Source organism: Octopus bimaculoides, chromosome 22 (genome assembly GCF_046866305.1).
Source record: "Octopus bimaculoides isolate indiv1 chromosome 22, ASM4686630v1, whole genome shotgun sequence".
NCBI lineage: Eukaryota > Metazoa > Mollusca > Cephalopoda > Octopoda > Octopodidae > Octopus > Octopus bimaculoides.
Genome location: NC_142949.1, coordinates 9,873,041 through 9,881,888, shown reverse-complemented (window position 1 = coordinate 9,881,888; position 8,848 = coordinate 9,873,041).

The following is an 8,848-nucleotide window of genomic DNA, read 5'->3' as shown; positions in this document are numbered from 1 at the left end:
TTACTTAATTCTTGAGAGCGTATTCTCATTTGTGAGAGCAGTCATCGAGTTTATTTCAGATATTCTCATTTAAAAAATCATCTCTGGCTAATCGTTGAGAGGACATTACCGCTGCCTTGGCGGAGGTTTGCGCTCTCTGTTCTTATTTAATGTTTTATCGACAATGAGTATTATTAATACATGCAGTGGAATAATTCAATTGTTTCTTACTGGTATGAACTTAATATCCGAATCTCCCGTCCGTTCCCCAGCCAGTCCCCTTCCTTTGCCCTCATACTAATAGAAACTAAATCACCTTTTACTAATTTATGTGCATTTTTATACAATAAGTAATTATCTTCATCAACAGTTTTAAGTTAATTACTAATATAAAATTGTTTATTTTTCCATTTAGCTTTTGGTTTCCATAATGATTTTGTAATTACTAGGGAGACGAGAATCATATTGATTTTCTCGGTGGATCTCTCTCTCTCTCTCTCTGTTCCTTTTTCCCTCTCTTTCACTCTGTATCTCTTTCGCTGTCCCTGTCTGTCTGTCTGTCTCTCTCTCTGTTCCTTTTTCCCTCTCTTTCACTCTGTATCTCTTTCGCTGTTCCTGTCTGTGTGTCTGTCTGTCTCTCTCATTTTGTCTTTATTTCTCTCTCTTTCTCTCTATCCTTTTTCTTATCTGTCTCTTTTTCTCTCTCTATCAACTCTCTTTCTCTCTCTGTTTTCTCTCTCTCTCTCTCCGTCTCGCTCTATTTCTCCCTTTCTAGCTCTCTTTCCTGCCCTTACTCTCTCACTTTGCTTCTCCCTCTTCCTCTCTTTCTATCTCTCTCCCTCTGTCTCCCTCTGTCTCTACCTGCCTATCTCTCTCTTTGATTCCCTCTTTCCTTCTCTTTGTTTTCTCCTCTCTTTCGACCCCCCTTTCTCTCACCCTCCTCCCCTCTTTCCCCCCTATCTTCTCCCCCCCTCTTTTCACAACGAAATAATTGCTCTTTTGTTGTTGCTTTCCTCTTCGCCAATACGATCAATCGAGATGAGAGACCCGTATTCTCCGATGACAATATCTACCTATAATTATCTCAATTATACTTAGCTTCATCTCACCACTACCTGTGAATTATGAACAGCTATCATATTTTTTCCCCCCTTAATTATTCATTTTAATTAATATTTTAATTTAGAATTCATCATTTGTTCCATTGGAGACTACGTTGCGGGGGAAAATACAGTTTGACCTTGTGTCAACTCTGTGTGTGTATGTATAGCGGTATGTATACCTCTATGTATGCGTATGTCTGTGTGTATGAGTGTGTAAGTATGGTTGTATGCGTGCGTGTGTATGGTGTGTGTATGTACACGCATTCATTAAGTTTTATGTAAGAGGAGCATATATGTATGTAAATATATGTATGTATGTATGTATGTATGTATGTATGTATGTATCTATCTATCTATCTATCTATAAATATATATATATATATATATATATATATATATATATATATATATATATATATATATATATATATATATATATATATATATATATGGGAGAATATACAAATAATAACAACAGACGAGGACAGGTGGTGTAAATAACAAAAGGATGTATTAGTATGACGCTCGGGAATACGGAAAGTCTTTAACGTTTCGAGCTACGCTCTTCAACAGAAAGAATACGGAGACAAGGAGAAAAACACGGAGAAAAAAAATTGAATAGTGTTATATATATATATATATATATATATATGAAGGTGCGTGGGTTGGTGATTAGGGCATTCGGCTCAATATCGTAAGGTCGTGAGTTCAATTCCCGGCGACGCGTTGTGTCCTTGAGCAAGACACTTTATTTTCACGTTGCTCCAGTCCACTCAACTGGCAAAAATGAGGTAGTGCCTGTATTTCAATGAGCCAGCCTTGTCACACTCTGTGTCACGCTGAATCTCCCTGAGAAGTACGTTAGGGGTACACGTGTCTGTGGAGTGCTCAGCCACTTGCACGTTAATTTCATGAGCAAGATGTTCCGTTGATCATATCAGCTGGAACCCCATCGTCGTCAACGACGGAGTGCTCCTGATTATATATATATATATATATATATATATATATATATATATATATATATATGCATATAAAATAAAATACTATACTATATGTACATATATATTCATATTATATATATATATATATATATATATATATATATATATATATATATATATATATATATATATATAAGCAATGTTAATTCTCTAAATGAAGTATTAACAATAACTGCACGATAAAGTGTAGTATATTGCCACTTAAGTGTGGCTGACCCCTAGGGGTGGATATTACTGTTGCTTTTAGCCCCAGGAGGACATCTCCTCCAGCTGGCTTATCGACACACTACTGTGTCCTGTTTGCCAAGGGAAGTTATCCCTCTCACCATGATCTGTAGCACGAACGGATCCGGATTTCAGGGTTATTTCCCTTCGTCGGGGTTCGATAGCCACTGACCATTGGTGAGAGAGACAAAATCCTGGCAATCTTATATCTACTTTTCCAGTGAAATTCTTCACTGATATCGAAAAGGTGAAAACAAGCAATGTTAATTCTCTAAATGAAGTATTAACAGTAACTGCACGATAATTCGTGCAGTTATTAACAGTAACTGCACGATAAAGTGTAGTATATTGCCACTTAAGTGTGGCTGACCCCTAGGGGTGGATGTTACTGTTGCTTTTAGCCCCAGGAGGACATCTGTTAATACTTCATTTAGAGAATTAACATTGCTTGTTTTCACCTTTTCGATATCAGTGAAGAATTTCACTGGAAAAGTAGATATAAGATTGCCAGGATTTTGTCTCTCTCACCAATGGTCAGTGGCTATCGAACGCCGACGAAGGGAAATAACCCTGAAATCCGGATCCGTTCGTGCTACAGATCATGGTGAAAGGGATAACTTCCCTTGGCAAACAGGACACAGTAGTGTGTCGATAAGCCAGCTGGAGGAGATGTCCTCCTGGGGCTAAAAGCAACAGTAACATCCACCCCTAGGTGTCAGCCACACTTAAGTGGCAATATACTACACTATATATATATATATATATATATATAGGTATATATATATATATATATATATATATGCATATAAAATAAAATACTATACTATATGTACATATATATTCATATTATATATATATATATATATATATATACATATATATATATATATGTATATATATATGTACATATTGCATATATGTACGCACACACATACATGCACAGATATACATGCAATATATATGTCTCTATATGGGAAGGCGCATGGCTTGGTGGTTAGAGCGTCGATCTTTCGTCCGTGAGGCTGTGAGTTCGAATCCTGGACCGGGCTGCGTGTTGTGTTCTTGAGCAAGACACTTCATTTCACGTTGCTCCAGTTCACTCAGCTGTAGAAATGAGTTGCGATGTCATTGGTGCCAAGCTGTATCTGCCCCTTTGCCGTTTCCTTGGATAACATCGGGGGCGTGGAGACGGGAGGCTGGTATGCATGAGCAATTGCTGGTCTTCCATAAACAAACTTACCTAACTTGTGCCTTGGAAGGTAACTTTCTAAGTTCAATCTCATGCTCATTCGTGACCGAAGGGGGTTTCCGCTCCGCAATATGTATATTTGTATGTATATATACATACATACGCGCATCCACACCAAACATATACCCAAAGGTCCTACCGAAAGTATGGAAAATTGGTATAACTATTTTATCTACAGACTCCAGTCGTTCAAATTGTACATATTTTATATTTTCACCATGAAAATTAAAATGAAAGTGCGTAACTAAGCCTAACTAGCATTTGAACCCGTTTCCTCCGCCCATATCCACACTGTTCTCCTGCATTCGCCGAGGAAAAGGAAAAATGAGAAATTTCTTAAATTAAAATACTTTTATATATTCACTGGTAAGTAAAGTTTTTCTAGCAATATATCTTCTTCTTCTTGCAAATAATGGGCTTTTAGCAGAAGCAATGTGTCGTCATTTTTTTTTATTACCAAGCAATCATTACTTGGAGGATAGATAATGTAACTTTCGATCCTTTACAGTGTTATAAGAATGGCCTAAGCGATGATCTGCTTGAAATGTTGCAGTTTGAAATGTGTTGGGAAAACAAGAACAGTTCTATATTTAAGAGATGAGGAATTATGTACATTATTTACATTCGACGGATATTTGTCCTCATCTTGTTTGTTGTTAACAACAAACAAGATGAGGACAAATATCCGTCGAATGTAAATAATGTACATAAAACAACAACAGGTTGAAATCTTGTGAGTGTTTTGATTTTCGGAAATAAGGATAAGTTTCGAAAAGAATTTTTTGATGGCCCAAACTTATTAAGGATTTCATAAAAATGCTTAAGGTATGTGTAAGTGGGAGTGATGCTTATTTTTCAAGTGCAGAAATACAGAAATTGTTGTATGTATTATAACGTCAAAAGAATCCCAGCGATGGTGTACCGAATGCTGGGTGGAGGACCTTTTGATGAAGTTTGAAAAGTTTTGAATACAGCAGCCTCGTCACCCCGTACGTGCGCCCTGGGTGTATTTGTAACAACCTGTAGATGCCCAGCAACTGTCCAGAGCTCTAGTATTAGTCTTCTGTTTTACGTGTCTTAGTCATTAAAATGTGGCCATGCTGGGGCACCAGCTTGAATGGTTTAGTCGAACAAATCGACTCAAATACTAATCTTTTTGTTTTTTTTCCTGAACTGGGCACTTATCCTGTCGGTTTCTCTTTGTCGAACCGCTAAGTCATGGGGACGTAAACAAACCAACATCGTCTGTCAAACGGTGGGTGGGGGTCAAACACAAAGACGCACGCGTACGCGCACATATACATGTATATGCGTATGTATATCTATATGTGTGTGTGTGTATATATATATGTTATATACATGACAAGGTTCTTTCAGTTTCCGTCTATCAAATTCACTCGTAAGGAATTGGTCGACCCGGTGTCAGAGTAGATGATACTTGCTCAAGACGCCACCTAGTGGGACTGAACCTGGAACTATGTGGTTGAGAAACAAACATCTTACCACATAGCCACGCTGCGCCAATAACCACGCTGCGCCAATAGCCACGCTGCGCCAATAGCCACGCTGCGCCCATTTTGTTTTAAAGAGAAAACGTATGTTAAAAATGCCTGGTCATCGTAATAACTTATCAGAAACGAATAGGACGGACATGGCGTTATAAAACGTGTTTCCTTGATACGTGAGAGGACAATGTGTTTGGCAATGTTGAACAATACTAGAATTGCGCTTCATGTATAAATGGGGGTGGAAAAGACCATTTTATTGATTATAACCTTAAAGAAACAAGGTTTCTGAGGTCAGACAAGGTAATTGATTGGTTTTATTGCTGAAAAAGAATAGCATCGAAATTAATCTTAATATATTAGTAAACAAGGTTAATCTCGGTAAATAACTAATCAGCTGAAATATGGATTTCATAAATACTGCAAAAAAAAAAAAAGCCCTCAAAAAGCAAAACAAAACATTATTCTAATATGAAAGACTTTCTTGTACGAGGGAGTCACAATCTTACAAGCTTTTGGTATCAACCGCAGAAAGAAAAAAAAAACAATAACAAAACAAAAAGATAAGTGAAGAAACTTATATGAAAAGATGGAATTGGGGAAATAATCAATATTCATATCACATTAAAATTTAAATATATTGAATATTTTGTGCATTATATGCATTTATTGAGATTTTTTTTTTAAAGTTTATATATGCTCTAAACACATAGGTGCAATTTAATTATTATTTATCGTTAAATTTCATGCATCAAATCTATTGGAACTTGACATTACTTTGATGGTGTTGACACTGAAAATCCAAATGGAAATTCTTTGAAATAATCAGCAAAAGAAATGGCAAGAAAATATAGAGGGACTAAAAAAAGAACAAGAACAAAAATACAAAATACAAACAGACAAAAATATAATATCTAACGTTCGCAATAGACTGCCAAAAACATAGATCTGTATACAAAAGGTCTTTCTCTTTTTTTTTCTTTGTTTTTTTCCCCCTTTTCTCTCTTTATATATATATATATATATATATATATATATATATATATATATATATTTGTTCTTGTACTCATTTCGGTTTCCTGACTGTAGCCACGATGCGGAAACCTTGTTTTTGAACAAGTGCACATTTCTTCACACTGAAATCAAGCGAATATTCCATATTCCATGATGCATCGCTCCGGTCTTAGAATATACATGCTGCCAAAACATTGCGAGAATATAAGCATACATGCACGCATACATATATGTATACATGCACACATACATACATACATACATACATACATACATACATACATATTATATGCACACGTACGGCTTCCCCCGCGGCCTCAAAAACGGTTCCGGAATCTGGTGCATGCGTTGCTCCCTGTATTCCTGAGAACATCTTCGAACACCTCCTTGATCTTGGCCGCCTTTTTGGCCTTGGTGCTGCAGGTAGAGCGGTTGGTGTCTTTCTCAACTGTGTCCCCCACACAGAGTAATCCGTGGGGTTACAATCGTGGGAATTAGGAGGCCAGAAATTGGTGCTGGTGAAGTCGTAGAAATTCTTGGACTACAACTCACTCATTCCGGAGATATGACCAGGAGCCGAGTCCTGCTCCCACACATGGCCCTCCAGTAGTAACCCTCTCCAGTCCGGGATTGGCCACAGTCTCCAAAAGCTTCACATAACTGTCTGAATTGAGCCTAAGGCCCTGTTCAAAAACGTGGGGCGGTATCTCCTCACCCTCGCCGGAGACACACCAAAAGACCCTCACAGATTGTCCACGTCACGCCTTACGGGCTTTACAGAGTTAACAGAGCATTGAACAGCAGTCGTGATGTTAGCATTTTGATACTCTGTACGAATCATCACAGTACAAGAATCTCTTTGCCAATATTTAGATGGCTTCAGGCGGCGAGCTGGCAGAAACGTTAGCACGCCGGGCGAAGTGCTTAGCGGTATTTCGTCTGTCTTTGCGTTCTGTGTTCAAATTTCGCTGAGGTCGACTTTGCCTTTCATCCTTTCGGGGTCGATAATTTAAGTACCAGTTACGCACTGGGGTCGATCTAATCGACTGGCCCCCTCCCCCAAAATTTCTGGCCTTGTGCCAAGAGTAGAAAAGAATATTCAGATGGCGTCAGGCGGCGAGTTGACAGAATTGTTAGCACGTCGGGCTATATGCTTAGCAGCATTTCACCGTCCCTACTTTCTGAGTTCAAATTCCGCCGAGGTTGACTTTGCCTTTCATCCTTTCGGAGTCGATAAATTAAATACCAGTGAAATAATGGAGTTGATGTAATCGATTAGTTCTCTCTCCCCAAAATTTCAGGCTATTTGCCTATAGTAGAAAGGGTTATCATTATTATTAAGGTGACAAGCTGGCAGAATCGTTAGCATACCGGACAAAATGCTTAGCGGCATTTCGTCCGTCTTTACGTTCTGAGTTCAAATTTTGCCAAGGTTGACTTTGCCTTTCATCCTTACGGGCTCAATAAAATAAACACCAGTTGAGCATTGGGTTCAGTGTAACAGACTTAGCCCTCCCGCGAAATTTCTGGCCTTGTGCCAAAATTTGGAACCAATATTCTGATCAAAGGCAAAATAGACCTCGGCAGAATTCGAACTCAGACCGTAAAGATGGACGAAATGCCGCTGAGCATTTTTTTCTACTCAAGGCACAAAGCCAGACATTTTGGGGGAGGGGGCCAGTTTACTAGATCGATCCCAGTACGCAACTGGTACTTAATTTATCGACCCCGAAAAGATGAAAGGCAAAGTCGGCCTCAGCGGAATTTGAACACAGAACGTAAAGACAGACGAAATACCACTAAGCCCTTCGCCCGGCGTGCTAATCATTCTGCCAGCTTGCCCCCTTTATTCAAAACCACGTTAAGGCAGAATAAAATGAGTACAATCATTGTTACTAATTAACTGTAAGTGCCTGAGTAACAACGTATGCACCGGTATTGCACCTGCCAGTCTGGCTACTGTAATAAAACACTCAACATTAAATCGTTTATTTATGGAAATATGTTATATGCAACGATATCTCGTGAGTAATGAATTTCAGCAGATCTTTGTATTAGGAGACTATACACGTCTGAGTGTAGATACGCATGCGTATATGTAGAACTGCAGGTCTCACTACATCTGTGTGTATGTGTGGGCATGTATGTGTAAATGTGTATGAACGACTATAAAACTACAGGTTTTACTATATCTGTATATACGTGTGTATAGACATATATATGCGTGTGTGTGTGTGTGTGTGTGTGTGTGTGTGTGTGTGTGTGTGTGTGTGTGTGTGTGTGTGTGTAGAACTATAGGTTATCATATGTTTGTGTATACCTATATATATATATAAGACGTGAATATACGTATGTGTATAATGTAACACTGAAGACTTTACTAGATATGTGTATATGTGTATGTATATATATATATATATATATATATATATATATATATATATATATATATATATATATATATATATATATATATACATATATATATATATATATATTAAAACAAGGATATAAAATCCTCTTAAAGGGACCTTGGCATCCGAGTTTCCCGGTTTTATACAATGGATTTGATATTGTTCGGAATTGAATATGTTGTAATAAATTATTGTCTCTCTCTCTCTCTCTCTATATATATATATATATGATATAATATAATATGTGACGATTATTCGGTTGCCATAATAAGACTCCGAGTTTTGGATGTCGGGGCGGAAAACTGCTCCGGCATCTCGTCAGTTATCGAGGCAATCTAAAAAAGTGCTATGAAAT